The 16,306-nt window shown below is 40.5% G+C and overlaps 1 protein-coding gene across 1 annotated transcript in view; it reads left to right on the top strand.

The window, feature by feature from the left end:
• ANO10 (anoctamin 10) overlaps positions 1-16,306 on the top strand; it is a 281,214-nt gene that overhangs the window by 643 nt on the left and 264,265 nt on the right. The window lies entirely within an intron of this gene.

Here is a 16,306-nt window from a genome sequence, read left to right as displayed (position 1 = left end):
TGGTAACTAGCTTAAGTAATAACCGTGTTAATGCATCATCCGCTGATATTGATTGTCAGGTGCTGGGCACTGGACAGGCACCTAGCAGTTCCCTGGGGAATGAGGCGCGACCTTGCTCTGAAAGAGCCTATCTAGTATTCGATAGATGCTGCAATAGCGAATGGAAATGCTGTAATGGAGGAGCTGTGTGGCCTGCCGCCGGCCCTTCCTCGCAGGTGGGTGGCCTAGGGGAGAGGGCGACCTTTAGTCAGTTGATGTTCACTGATGTGCGGGACACTACGCCAGACCCTGGAGTTACTGTAGTGACCAAAACCAGCAACTCCCATCCACCCCGCGCTGTGTACACACGGGAGGAGTGTAAAGAGTCAGCGTTGAGGTATTTAGAGTTCTTGAGAGGACATCACTAATGTAAATATCAACACTTCTTGACCTGTTTTCAAGTCTTTTAACCGTCAGATACTACCTGTTTTTGTATTTATATCACTTCCTGCCATTCATTCATTTGTATTTACCATTTGCCTACTATGTCCCCACTCTGTTCTAGGCGCTTAGAAACAATGGATTGAAGTAGGGCTCGCTCCTTTACGGAGCCTATGCTAATACATTACCCTTTATTTTATTTATTTATTTATTTATTTATTTATTTTTGCGGTACGCGGGCCTCTCACTGTTGTGGCCTCTCCCGTTGCGGAGCACAGGCTCCGGACGCGCAGGCTCAGCGGCCGTGGCTCACAGGCCCAGCCGCTCCATGGCATGTGGGATCTTCCCGGACCAGGGCACGAACCCGTGTCCCCTGCATCGGCAGGCGGACTCTCAACCACTGCGCCACCAGGGAAGCCCTACCCTTTATTTTAGACGCAGTTCATCCCTCTCCTTCCCTAACTCTCCTCCCTCTCTGCAGCCTCTTTTTCTCTCCTCTGAGTCCCCCTAACCCAGACAGTTTCTATCACTCATCTGACACTCAGATTCTCAGCCTTGTCTACTTGTTGTGGCTTTTTAATGGACGTTAATCAGTATTCTTCCAACTACACTGGAAGTTCCTTGAGGATAGGGATGGTGTCTTCTGTGATTTAGGGGGGAAAAAAGCAACTCATAATCCCTTGGGCATAGCAATAACTAATAAATATTCTTATTGTATTTGATCCAATTCGTAAGTATGTTAGGGAAGACTAGGACATATGAAAACACCGTTCCAGGTGTTGCCAGAGACTTGCAGTGTGTCTGCAGAAACTGACTCTCGACTATCTCCACCTATCAGACCATATCCATACTGGGGACACCTCTTTCTATATGGGCCAGACAGGTAATTGAGGACTCTACTGCATGGAGTACAGTCCCAGCCCTGTGGTACTGAGTCCAGTATCAAAACCTAAGAATATGGCGGCAACTCCTGCAGCACCTTCAGAAACTTGGACTGGCAGGTATGCACCCTCAAGACTTTGTGGACCTGGAGCCCACTCTCATAGATGCCTATGGCTGCTGCACAGTTTAGAAAAAAATCATTGATCCAATGCTGGAGTTTATCCAGAAACTGACAGAGCAGTGCATAGGGCTATGGGATTTCATGACCTTCCCCAACTCTGGGGATATCTCTGCCCAGGCTTCACTTTGCTGCTGGCGGAGGAGCTGTCCTTGACTATGGCAAGAAGTCCAAGCTGGTATCACCCAGCCCCTGGGTGCTGCCAGCAGTGGAGGAACCCCTGCTGCTCCATGGTGACTGCCACACCACCCTGGAGTTCCTGGACTGTGTCTTCTTGGGAGACAGTGAGACCAACATCTTTTGAGGTAACCTGTACCTGGACAGCTCCTCCTACACCACCCTCAGTCACTGCTTGGCCAGACCTCCATCACTGCCTCCCTGTATTTTGGTGGTGCCCTGAGAGCACACCTCCCAGAGTTCCAGGCCAACCTGGTGCCCTCTTTCCAAATCCACTTCTTTTTGATGACGTACTAACCAGTTACTTTGATTAAGCAGTACTTATGTTGGGGGATCACTTGCGCCTACTTTGAACTCTCTCTCTCATCAGATGGTCAGATGTGACGCTCATCAAGGCAAATTCACAGCCTGCTCTGCCTGTGCTACCCCAGGGCTGTGGCGTCCAAAGAACTAATGCTGCTATTATACCACGAAGACCATTATACCACCATTATACCAGTGTACCATAGAAGTTGATGACTGGTGCCCCACTGCTGTCAAGATTGGCTTTCATTTCTAGCCCCTCAACAGTGATTCTCCAGGAGAAATGCTGAACACCACCACAGCCATCAGAGAGGGCTGGGCCTTTATCACAAGTCTGCCAGGCTAGCACTTGCAAACCAGAATGAGGATAAGGGCATGAAGGGTTTTCTGAGGACTTCGATGGCCTTGCTGCCCTGTAAATGTTGATAAAGTGCTTGATTAAACAGAGTAAGAAAGCAAGTGTGGCAGGGAAATAATAAGGACATGGGATAGTAAGGGAAAATGGTAGCTGGATCAAGGGAAGGGCTGGATACCAGTCAGCTGTATGACCTGGGGAGGTTTGGAATCACATGATTAGGGCTTCTCAGACTCTAACCTGCATCCACACTTCCTGTGGATCTTGTTAAATGGCAAATTCAGCCTCTGTAGGTCTGGGGCGGTGCCTGAGATTCTGTATTTCTAACCGGCTCCCGGTGATGCCTGTGTTCCGGCTGCCGGTCAACAGACCACCCTTTAAATAACAAAGCTCTTGAGCAGCCCTGTCCACTAGAACTTTCTGCAATCATGGAAATATTCTAAATCCCCACTTTCCAGTATAGTAGCCATGAGTCACATGTATCTACACAGCATTTGAAATGTGGCTAGTGTGACCGAATTTTTCATTTTAATTAATTTAACTTTAAAGCCACATGTGGCTAATGCTACCATGTTGGACAGCAAGATCTAGATTTATGAAAGTGAGAGTTTGAGACCAGACAATTCCCACGGTCCCATCTGATGTCCTGTGGTTCCAAGATGTTGTTTTCAAAGTGTGTGTGGAGGGTGAGGATAGGAGTTTGATGAGGGGACGGATGTTAAAGTCTGGAGTAAAGCATGAAGGGTTGGCAGTTCCACCAAATGGAAAATAGCTTGAGAGTTACCTGTTTAAAATGTAGAATATTTTGTCTTTTTGTACCTAAGTTGTCAAATTTATTGGCATAAGCTCTTTGTAATGTTGCCTAATTATCTTTCTAATGTTAGGCTCTGTAGTGATAGCCTCTTTTCAAACCTGATATTGTTCACTTGCACTTTCTTTTTTTCCCCTGGTCAGTTAGCTAAGAATTTATCAATTTCATTAGTCTCAAAGAACCAACTTTTGGCAATTTCATGGATTTTGCTTTTTCTACATATGCTCTGGAGAGCTTTCCATTTTAGTGCATATAGATTTACCTCATTTTTCTTAATTGCTACCACAGTATTTCATATTATGGGGGTACTGGAATTTATTTAATCATAAGCATTCTCATTAATTTTTCTTTTCTTTTTTTCTGTTAGAATACTGAAGGGAACCTTTTACATGCCTCTATATGCACATGAGAAAGGTCAGGACCTTCCCCTCCCCCTCAGTTATATAAATGGAATCATACAATGTATAACCTTTTGAAATTGACTTTTTTCCTCTCAGCATAATTCCCTGGAGATTCATTAAAGTTGTCAAGTGAATGAATAGAATAGTTCATTCCTTTTTAGAGCTGAGTAGTTTTCCACAGTTAGTTTAATGAGTCACCTGTTGAAGGACATCTGGGTTGTTTCCAATATTTTTGGATATTACAAATAAAACTGGCATAGACGTTTGTGCACAGGTTTTTGTGTAAACCTAAGTTTTTCATTTTTCTGGGATAATTGCCCAGGACTGTAATTGCTGGTCACATGATAGTTGCATATTTAGATTTTTTAAAGAAACCGCCAAATTATTTTCCAGAATGGCTGTACCATTTTCTGTTCCCAACAGCAAAATGTAATTGATCTAATTTCTCCATATCCTCACCAACATTTGGTGTTGTCTCTATTTTTTATTTTAGCCATCTTGATAGACCAGTAGTAATGTCCCATTGTGGTTTTAATTTGCATTTCCCTGATGACTAGTGATGCTGAGTGTCATTTCACATGCTTATTTGCCATATGTATGTTCTTTTCAATGAAATATCTGTTCATGTATGTCTTTTGCCCATTTTCTAACTACTAAGTTTTGAGAATTTTTAATATTCTCTAGCGACTAATCCTTTGTCAGATACGTGGTTTGCAAATATTTTCTCCCACATGCAGCTTGTCTTCTTATCCTCTTCACATGGGCTTTTGCAGAGAAAACATTTTTTAATTTAATGAAATCCAATGTATTGATTTGTTGTATGGCCTATGCTTTTGGTGTTGTCTAAGAATTATTTGCCTAAACTGAGGTCTTGAAGATTTCCTCCTTTGTCTTTTTCTAAAAGTTGTATGGTTTAACATGTTATATTTAAGTCCATGATCCATTTTGAGTTAATATTTGTATAAGGTGAGAGGTTTAGGTCAAGGGGTTTTGTTATTTGCTTATGGATATCCAATTGTTCCAACACCATTTGTTGAAATCGCCAGTGGTTTTTTTTAGTTTTTAAAAAATATTTATTTATTTTATTTTTGGCTGTGCTGGGTCTTAGTTGCGGCATGCAGGATTTTCATTGCCGTGCACGGGCTCTTTGTTGCAGCGCATGGGCTTAGTTACCCTGCGGCATGTGGGATCTTAGTTCCCCGACCAGGGATCAAAACCTTGTGCCCTGCATTGGAAAGCAGATTCTTAACCACTGGACTACCAGGGAAGTCCTGAAATCACCAATGGTTTTTAATGTATTACTAGGTAGCCTCTTTTTTCTTTCTCCTATATTTTTCTTTTTTTAAATATTGAAGTATAATTGATTTACAGTGTTATGTTAATTTCTGGTGAACAGAATATATATTCTTTTTCATATGATTTATTCCAAGATATTGAATATAGTTCCCTGTGCTCTACAGTAGGACTTTGTTGTTTATCTCTTTTGTATATAGTAGTTTGTATCTGCTAATCCCAATCTCCTCATTTATCTGCCCCCCTTTCCCCTTTGGTAACCATAAATTTGTCTTCTGTGAGTCTGTTTCTGTTTCGTAAATAAATTCATTTGTATCATTTTAGATTCCACATATAAGTGAACTAGTTATACTAGGTAACCTCTTATGCTCTTACAAAGGATGTCTGATGTGTGAATGATGATAGGTGTTTTTCTGGGTTAGGAGATTTGTAGTGGTGCACATGGAGGTGGGGTGCTCAAACCCCTCTTCAAGGAAGGACTTATTACCCCAGCTGCTGTGAGAGTTTCAGTAGAAAAGCTCCCAGCTTACAGTCCTTTCAGAGAGCACATCAGCTACAGAGAGCCGCCTCACCAAGGTCATGCCCTCTGAGGAAGGCTCACATCTAATGAAGGATGGAGGTAGAGATACTAAAGGACCAACCATTTCCACCCAAGGTGAGATGATTCTGATGAGCCATTTCTGCCCCAGAACTCCCTGTGGCTGAGGCTGTCTAGCCTGCATCACGGCTCAAACTTCTCCCTCTGTCGGATCCCACTTTTCCCCCTCCTTTCCACAGGTGTGATCTTGAGGGCACTCCCTGAACTTTATCTCAGAGACTGCTTCCTCCAGATTCCAAACTGTGATACTCGTTTTGATTTTTCTTTAATGATAAGCATGACATTTGGCTTAGGTACTGAGAATGGTGAAAAGGTTATAACTTGGTGGTCTTTACACCACTATCATAGGAATCAGTAACAACAGGAAAACTTTCATCAGAAACTCTACTCTCAAAACACACCACTGCAAAAAAGAAGTGAGCTGAATGGTAGGGAGAGGATAGGTATGAGAGGAAAGATTAGCACAGGCACGCATATGAGACAGATCACAAGCCAGATAGAGTGAGAGTTGCATGACGCTGTCCCCTCCTCTGTCACCACAGAGGTTCCAACACTAGAAAGGTAGATGTGTGGGTGAGTATCCAGACGTACAGCAGACCAAATCTCCCCATCAACGTGATAAAAAATCAGGTAGGCATAACCCTTGAAATAATTTCCATGCTTATACCAGTTCCCATTCTAATGTGTTTCTGATACTTTTCATGACTTCTTAGGAAACCCAAATGTGGATAGAGAGGGAAGTCATAGACGTGATTGTCCAATTTCAACCTCAAATGCCATTGGAGTTGGAGGCAGGAAAGAGAGAGAGGAAAAGAAGACAGAGGGGCTAGCATTCAATTTGCAGTCATGTCCCCTGGCCCCAGGAAATTTGAAGTCATGATGATCTGGGGACAGAATTTTAATGGTGTCCCTTTTCTCCACCTTCCACTTCATTTGATTACAATTGAAGAGTCCTAGATTTTTATTTTCAGTAGAATCAGTGTTTTTATTTTTATTTTATTTATTTATTTATTTATTTTGTGTTATGCGGGCCTCTCACTGTTGTGGCCTCTCCCGTTGCGGAGCACAGGCTCCAGATGCACAGGCTCAGCGGCCATGGCTCACGGGCCCAACCGCTCCGTGGCATGTTGGATCTTCCCGGACCGGGATACGAACCCGTGTCCCCTGCATCGGCAGGCGGACTCTCAACCACTGCGCCACCAGGGAAGCCCCCAGAATCCGTGTTTTTAAAAAGGATTTTTCTCACACTATTTCACATCTTTTAACTTTTATTCTAGTTGTTTTTTTTCTGATCAGCCCATGCTGAACTAATAGGCATTCTCATAAACCAGGAAAAATGTTGCCCTCCAAACTGTTGACACTGCAAATGTCAGTGGCCTTTCTGTGTTTCAACTTCCAAGAGCAAAGCTCATCTATGTAGTTATTATGCCGCTGAACATTTTCAGCAGGGGCTGGTTTATACAGTAGTAGAAGGTGTTCATACCTATAATTCCCTCTGACATTTATGTTGCCTGTTTATTTACCCCCTCCCCATTTTGAAAATGCATCCTTCAGTGTAAAACAGTTTACTGAATATCCATTCTGTTTAGTCTGCACTTAGGGCAGAAAACAAACAGCAATGGGTGTCCTGGCTCTATTACATTTTCTGACAAGTGGGAAATATCTGTTTGTAATGCAATAAATACTTGGTTCTAAGTAATTCAGCAAACTGGCTTATTTAGCTTTAACTCTGAAGGGATGCACAGAGGGAACAATTTTCACCCATCATTGATTCCACACTGAAATATGTTATGATTGTATGCCCGCAGCTGGGGGAACTTTGTGGTGGTATGAGTGAATAAGCAGTTAATGAAAATGCTGTTCTGAGTCAGTGCAAAACTAGCAAAGACCTTACTGCTTACCTGGATGGCTGGAGCTGGCTCTTGTCAGTTCACGAGCGTCTGCTGTTAAATATTCAAGAGTTTTGTGGACTTCCCTGGTGGTGCAGTGGTTGGGAATCTGCCTGCCAGTGCAGGGGACATGGGTTCAAGCCCTGGTCCGGGAGGATCCCACATGCTGTGGAGCAGCTGGGCCCACGAGCCACAAGTACTGAGCCTGTGCTCTAGAGCCCACAAGCCACAACTACTGAGCCCGCGTGCCACAGATGCTGAGGGCTGCGCGCCTAGAGCCAGTGCTCCACGATGGGAGAGGCCACCGTAGTGAGAAGCCTGTGCGCCACGGTGAGGAGTGGCCCCCACTTGCTGCTGCAGAGAGGGCGTGCACATAGCAATGGGGACCCAAAGCAGCCAAAAATAAATAAATAAATAAATAAATAATTTAAAAGTAAATAATTGTTATGGGTATTGTTTCTAAAAAATTTTTTAAAAAAAGTTTTGTGAGCTGGATGTTAAACCTTGCAGGACTTTGAAATTGGGAGTATTTACACCCCAGAAACTGGCAATCACTTCAAATCAGGGCTCTTTTTTTTTTTCTTTTGAGAGCTGGTTTACCAACACACCATTGCCTACTCTATCTCAGTGTAGGAGAATCATCAATACAAAGCAGATGGCAGGCCAAGAAATTAAGTTTTCACAGGGAAGAGGGAATAAACACAAGTCAACTAAAAATACACAAAGCAATGGATGACAAAGGTATAACAACCTTCTGTAAAGGTACACGGGTATAGATTAGCACATTTAAGCACTGGAAAGACAGAGACCTGGTTATTAGATCAAACAAGTGTGGTAATGATTTATGAAAGTGAGTCTCATAAGGCTTGTTTTCTTTTAGGTTGAAGTATACAGCACAGATCATAACGATTATCACAAAGTGATAACACACCCACATAAACACAATCCAGATTATTAAGCAAATTTTCCAGGAGAAAATGGGACTCTTTGATAGAGATTAATGGAGTGGGCAATCCAGGAAGGCTTGCATCAGAAGAGATGGCTTGCAGCTTCACAACACATATGGAGCTTCAAGAATTTCACCTAAGCAATATAACCTACTCTGGATTTTTATTTTATTTTAATAGATGCTGCAAATCAGTTTATGAAGATTTTTTTTTTGCTGTGCTGATGAATATACATTTAATAGCTAAATTTAGGGCTTTTCTCCTTCGAAATTTTTTTTTTTTTTTTTGCGGTACGCGGGCCTCTCACAGTTGTGGCCTCTCCCGTTGCGGAGCACAGGCTCCGCGGCATGTGGGATCTTCCCGGACCGGGGCACGAACCCGTGTCCCCTGCATCGGCAGGCGGACTCTCAACCACTGCGCCACCAGGGAAGACCCCCTCCTTTGAAATTTGAATGTGTTGCTCAGCTACCCTCCTCTGTTTTTTGTATAGTCTCTGATTTACTATAATTTCTCCAGCTGCAGGTGAGGAAAATGGGCTGTTATTAAATATCTTCCGAGTTCAGTAGCACATGCAATGTGTATATTACTCTCTGATACTTTCGTGTTATTAATGAATTAGTCTCCCAAAACTAGACATTTAAACTATCATTTATGTACATATGTGCATTATTTTCTTGGGGGGAAGTTGTATGTAAACAAAAGGGATAATTTTTGTGATGACACATGTCTATATGAGATTTAATCTATCATCTTTTGTAATAAAAATTTGTTTTTTCAGTACAAACCTTTCAAACAAAAATTACACAGTAACATGAGATTATGCTAAAATGATTTACCAAAATAATTAAACTCTCAAAAGTGAACCCATCTTACATGCCCAGTTTTCCTTCCTTGAGTCCAGTAGACCTTCCTGTTCATCACATCTGAATCTGGTCACAGAGCATTGGAGGAACATCAGAGTCCTAGTCAGTGGCTGCAATGGTTATATTTTCATTAGTTTGCTTACCAACTTACACTGGGGTTGGTCCTATCTCACCTGAAGTATAATAATTCCTTGAGAATAGAAATGTGTCTTATACTTCCTTTATAAGTCCCAGAAGTACTTAGAACTTTATTGTAATCTATATACTGTGGGGACCAAATAAACCCTTTTAGTTGACTGAGTTACAACCAGATTTAAATAACACCTGCAAGGAATTAAAAATGCTACCTGATTAAGCCAACTGATCTTCGCATCGCTCTCAACAGCTCATACAATTTCCATCATACAAAAGAGAAATCAGGGATTAGAGAGGTTCCATTGCTTACCAACAATTATACAGAGAGAACGAAGAGGACTTTTCTCTGTCTCTTTGTGTCATGTGTCCTAGCATGATGGTGGCTGTCCCATGAAGTGACAGTGAGTTGATAAAAGGCTATCCCACCACACCCCCACTGCTAAGGCACTCTCCTGGAGTTGTGTTTCTAACAGTGGTAACAGATTTGCATCTATTGCAGTGCAGTTAAAAGGAGCTAGCGATTACGGCTTTATCTATGAACCTGACAAGACTTGTTTTGTTGGCCTTCTTAGTGGGAAGCAATAACCACTGGTCTACCAGCTAAAGATACACTTTAGAGCCATAATGCAACTGTCACCAGCCAGAGACTCTGTTCCCATTGCCAGTCAGCCCATGCAAGTAATGCTGTAACTAGTAAATTAGAACAACTGAGACCTCAGCTATCAATTACATTTGTAAATCAGTTATACACTTGGGCCATTTAATTATAAGAATGCTGAATCCTCTGTTTTCGCCCAGTTTCACTTCTGAGGATTGGAGCAGATGGATTATTTTTCACCCTAATTGGAAACTTGGAAATCAAGTTGGTGTAGTCATATAAACGTTATGTAAAAATATCACCAAAATCTGCTAAATAAAAACGTAGGCTCTTAACCATAAATCTCCCAACCTGTTAGAAAATTAGGAATGATCTCCAGATTTAGGCCATAGAATTTCATTTAAAAATAAACTAAAAATTTACTTTGATTATGATAGATGATAGATTAATATCTACGATAAAGATGTATGTAGATATAGCCACTGTTTTTTTCTCCTCATGAGTATCTTGTCAGCATAACATTATCTTTTTTTTGGTTGAAAATGAAAGAAAAGAAAAGAAAGCAATTATCTCTAGACAAAATATATAGAATCCTAGTTGAATTCCAAAGCAAGAGAGAATTTAGGTCTCTCATATTAATTTTTAACCATTTTAACAACTTACAGAAAAAGTGATTGCCAAGCTAACAATTCAATCCCCCAAATCCAGAATGAGATGTTTCATTCTCCTTTTAACTGTGATTCTTAATCTTTTCTTAATTTTTGAATTATCACTGCAGTTTAGCCTTTATTCAAGTGGAAGACTTTTTTTTTCTCTTGCGAGAAAGAAAATAAAGAGACGTTAAGTACATTTTTTTTTTTTTTTTTTTTTTTGGCTGTGTTGGGTCTTCATTGCCGTGCACGGGCTTTCTCTAGTTGCGGCGAGAGGGGGCTACTCTTCTTTGCTGTGCACGGGCTTCTCATTGCAGTGGCTTCTCGTTGCAGAGCACAGGCTCTAGGCGCTCGGACTTCAGTAGTTGTGACACATGGTCTCAGTAGTTGTGGTGCACGGTCTTGGTTGCTCCACGGCATGTGGGATCTTCCCGGCCCAGGGCTTGAACCTGTGTCCCCTGCATTGGCAGGCGGATTCTTAACAACTGTGCTACCAGGGACGCCCAAGTACTTCTTTCTGAAGTACTCAAAATATAGGTTTAATTCCCAGACCAATGTTTGCACTTTGAAGAGCGTACAAATCAGGATTTGAATTTAAAAACCCTGAACCTATGACAGAAAGATAGTATTGTTCTTTAACATGTAAATAAACTACATTAATATTTTTTTGTCATCTCTGCATGCTCTTGCTTCCTTGGACTTACTAGATTAAAAATGTACTCAAAACAAAACAAAACAAAAAACCCAGTAAGTAACACTGAAAGCACATGCTAGAAACTCTTTATCATTGTATCATTAAACATCCCCAGGTTGGGAAATATAAAAGTAAACTTTCAGAGAGCAGTCAGCTCCCCATGTTGGTTACAGTGAGTGCGTTACCCAACTTTACTCACAATGATTTGAATAATATAATCACCCTTAAACTAGTTGGTTGAATTCTCAGAGTTGGAGCTATGGCCAAACAGTAAATCCTGAGAATTTTGCTGGTGCCTCATACTCTATCCTTGAGCAGGAGCAATATGTTTTTAGAGAGGTGTTGATAAAGAGAGTGGAAAGTAAATGAAAATGGTGACAGAACAGTTAATTAAGAGAAATTTATTGAGTTTTCGGTAATAAGCTGCCTTAAGAATCACAGTACTAGAAAGCCAAGATTTTTCTTTAAAACCAAAAAATATATATATTTTAAAAGATACTACCTTTTTTCCCTCATTTAAAATTTTTTCTGCTGAAATACGTATACAGAAAAGTGCACAAAACAATACCCAGACCAATGCTTTATCATAAAGCAAACTCTCATGAAACCACCACCCAGGTCAAGAGATGGAACATTCCAAACATCCCTAATACCTCCCCCATATGCCACTCAGTCATTACCCCTCCTCTCTAAAGGTAACTCCTCTCTTAACTTATAATACCACAGTTTCGTTTTGCCTGGTCTTGATCTTTACATCAGGATATGAGCTTTGGTGTCTGGCTCTTTTCACACAACATTCCTTCATGTGACTATAGTTCTTATAGATGTTCCTATCCATTGTACAAAGACACCACAATGTATTGATCCAAGCAGCTGCTCTTTCTTCAATGACTTGCTTTGTGACTTTAGATCTATTTTAATAGGTTTTTTAAAATATTAGCTTATGATCCTTCCTGTGCCTTGATGAACTGTCCATTCCCATGGAGATTAAAAAATACACTTTAAGATATATTCATCTTGATTGTTCAAATTCTCTAGAGGCAATTTTAAAGCTATTTCCAATATAACTTGTACTATTATGATAGTTCATATTGTTTCCAAGGACTATTTAAATAGCAGCGGTTGTGTGCTCTTATGGTGGGTTTTACCTAGGTGCAAGTGGGACCAGCGGGCAAAAGAGAAAGAAGAAAAATCAAAATATGAATATAAATACAAAATACTTATGTTTAACCCTGGGAAGAAACATCAAAATGTCCAGATTGAATACACATCTTATAGGAAAGAATTAAGGGCTGTGTAATTTGTTTAGATCTTCAAATTTTCCCACACAATAAATAAAAACATAGATCTTTCAAAGTTGAAATTTGCAAGGCACTGACACTCTCTGTACCAGTTCAGTTCTTTGGCTTCAATCATAGCAACTCCCTCGGGCCATCGTAAGCTAGAAGAAAGGTACCTGAAGGATACCAGGGGCTATAGAATAGATGGGAGGCTGGATAATGGGGTTAGAATAAAGGCTGTCCTAGATTCCAGAAAGATCCTCAGTAGCCATTTGAGAGCAAGAAGAATATGGGCAAGTGCTGCGAGTCAGATGGAATTAAATTAGTTTTCAGTCTCTATTCCTCAGCTCAAGATTCACATTCCAAGACGAGAACAACGAATTGCTTTGACTTGGGTCAAATACCTTCCCTTTAGCTGGGCAGAGGGGGTAGTGGGAGGAGGAGAACTTCAGTGACAGCCCCACAAAACCCTGTGCACTAAATATATACCTAAGAGAAATGAAAACTTATGTCTGAAAACAAAAAAAACCCTATGCAGTAATTGAAGGGTAATCCTAATAAAGGAAACTGAGGGGCAGATAGGAAAGGGAAATGGATGCAAGGAAGCCCCAACTCTATTTTCTTCTGGTAGCTCATTTAAATCCTTTTAAACTAGTTTTATTGAGATTTAATTCACAAACCATAAAATTCACCATAAAATGGTGTTTAAAGTGTAATGTCCAGTGGTTTTTAATATATTCATGGGGTTGTAAAACCATCACCATTATCTACGTTTAGAATATTTTCATAGCTCCCCAAATGATTTGAATATGTGATTCATTTGGAGTTAATTTTTTACATGGTGTTAGGTAAGGGTCCACCTTCATTCTTTTGCTTGTGAATATCCAGTTGTCTGAGCACCAATTTTTGAAACAACTATTCCTTCCCCATTGAATTTTCTTGGCATTCCTGTTGAAAATCAACTCACTGTAGGTGTAATGGTTTATATGTGCACTCTCAATTCTATTCCATTGATCTATATGTCTATCTTTATGTCCGTACCACCCTCTCTTGATTACTGCAGGAAGTTTGGAAATCAGGAAGTGTGAACCCTCCAACTTTATTCTTCTTTTTCAAGATAGTTGGCTATTCTGGATCCCTTGCCTTTCCATGTGAATATTAGGACCAGCTTATCAGTTTGTGCCAAAAAAAAAAAAAAAAGGGCAGCTGAGATTCTCATAGAGATTACATTGACTCTATAGATCAATTTGGGGATATTGCCATCTTAAGAATTTTAAACCTTCTGACCTAAGAATGTGAGATGTTTTTCCATTAATTTAAATCTTCTTTAAAAAAGAAGGCTGTTTTGTAAGAAACGCTGGCTTATTTATAGTCCTGGCCCCCTTTCAACTCTGGAGGAGTAGAACCAAAGAGAGATACAAAGCAGTCCTGCAACAGCCAGCTCTAGGCTGTGCTGTAGGAAGGAGGGAGATAGAATCTGCTTCTGATGTTATTAAGGGTCAGGCCAGGAAGATTCAACCATAGAAATGTTGAAGCCTAATTGGAAAAAATAAAAATATTTTTCACATTTATAACTCAATGGGTTAAGACTTTGGTAAACCTGTTCGCACAAAGCTGAATAGGAGAAAACTCCGCTCTCAAGAAATTCATCATCTTGCCTGCTCCAAGTGACTTTGCTAAGGCTGCCTCTAGCCCCTGTGACATCTCTGTGCTAGTTTAGAAGAAAAGCCCCATAGCTTCTCAAGACACTTTGCTTCCATCTTCAAAAAAATGTTGTAATAAATTGCAAACCTACAACATCTACCATATGAATGGTGCCCCTTCCACTGTGATATAGAACATGCAATGCACAGTTGAACACGTGGCTGTTCTTAGAGGAGGAATTTCATAAAGTTTTACAGCATATCTTTATGACATAGGCTTGTTATCGTTTTAGCTTGCTTTTTAAGTCACCTTGTGTAGGTTTTTCTTCTGTGCAAGATTATAAATTCTGTGAAAGTGAGGACAGTGTAGGACACAGTAGATATTTATTATTTGTAGACTTGGGTTGGATAAAACTGAATAAAGTCTTTCTTTCTTTTTTTTTTTTTTTTTGCGGTACGCGGGCCTCTCGCTGTTGTGGTCTCTCCCGCTACGGAGCACAGGTTCCGGACACGCAGGCCCAGCGGCCATGGCTTACGGGCCCAGCCGCTCCGTGGCATGTGGGATCTTCCCGGACCGGGGCACGAACCCGTGTCCCCTGCATTGGCAGGTGGACTCTCAACCACTGTGCCACCAGGGAAGCCCTGAATAAAGTCTTTTGAAAGACGTTATGAATAGTCCTTTTATCCTAAACTTCGTCCAAATTTCACATCCATTATTTCACCTAATTTTATTGACTTTCAAAAATATCACATTTAGTGTCAAACACCTTTTGTGCAAGAAGCAGAATGTTAATTGAACACAGACTTGCTGGCATATCAGAGGGACAAGGAATAAGTGATGGGATGAGCACTTACTATTTACTTTATCAGAAGGTGCTGCCTGAAGGAGAATGCTGTTGTGTTTCTTGTCAAGGAAATTAACACAGGTGTTTGTTATTATAAATCAACTTCCACGAGTGAATTGGAGGCTGTTGACTTCTTTCAGAGATAGGAAATTGCTCATTTGTTACATTTTAATATATACAACTTAATGTACACTATTTATCAGACAGGAAATAAAAGAAGCTGAATTAACACAGTCAGAACACAGCTGGCTTAAGATAATTATTTAGGGCTATGGGGAAATGCTCAAAACAGCCTAAAACCTAGAAAATAATGATCCAATACTTTAATTCTTGCATGTGTACTTTCCCTAAGCCCTACTCTAATCCCTACCCAGAAACCCTTTGATGACAGTCTTGCCTTTTACTGAAGCTTCTTTTTTAACTTCCACAAAAGAATTTCTGATGGCATTTTTCCTATATAATTCTTCATGATTTACCCCCCAAAAGTTCAAGTTACTGCAGCTTGTCTTTTTTAAGTTTGATTTCCTGTTGCTTCTTTTTCTAACCACCCAAAAAGGCCACCAGACGATATCCTTGATGATTTTGCTCTGTAAATAAATGGTTTTCCTCAATTTTCAAAACAGTTTCCTTTCCACTACTTGTTATTTTTCTTATCTTGCACCCACCATGTCCTTTTACTTATGTAGGACATTCCAAACACCTCTGTCTCCAACCCAGATTCTGTTGTACTTGGTGAATTCTGCGTTCTCACTGCTCAGCTCCACTACTTGTGAAATCCTCTATCCTCATGTGGCGGTGTGTGTGTCAGTCACAGGATGATATGTATGTATATGGGTAAGAAGGACTTTGTCAGGTTATGTGTGTGTACAGCCATAACAGGAGTCATGATTAACTCAAAGTGGAGAGGACAAGGGACTAGTCTTATAGGCAGACATCAGCACTGGATACTTTAACATAGGGTATGCATTCTTCTTTTTCTTCCCTAACAGATTTATTGACATACAATCTACATGCCATAAAGTCCACCCTTTGCAAGTGTCCAGTTCAGTGGTGTTGGGGATATTCACAGTGTTACAGGCCTATCACTAGTATTTAATTTCAAAACATTTTCATCTGAACATTTGCATGTTCAAAAGAAAACATTAGCATCTCTCCTTCCCATAGCCTTAGACAGCCACTGATTTATTTTCTGTCTCTACAGATGTGCCTATTCTGGATATTTCATACAAATGTTACCACACAACATTTGGCCTTTTGTAAATGACTTCTTTAACTTAGCATTTGCCCATGTTATATGACGCATCAATACTTAATTCCTTTTTATGGCCAAATAATATTCCATTG

This window comes from Mesoplodon mirus (genome assembly GCF_964341445.2).
Source record: "Mesoplodon mirus genome assembly, chromosome: 12".
Lineage (NCBI taxonomy): Eukaryota > Metazoa > Chordata > Mammalia > Artiodactyla > Ziphiidae > Mesoplodon > Mesoplodon mirus.
This window is presented reverse-complemented; position numbering and strand designations above follow the sequence as displayed.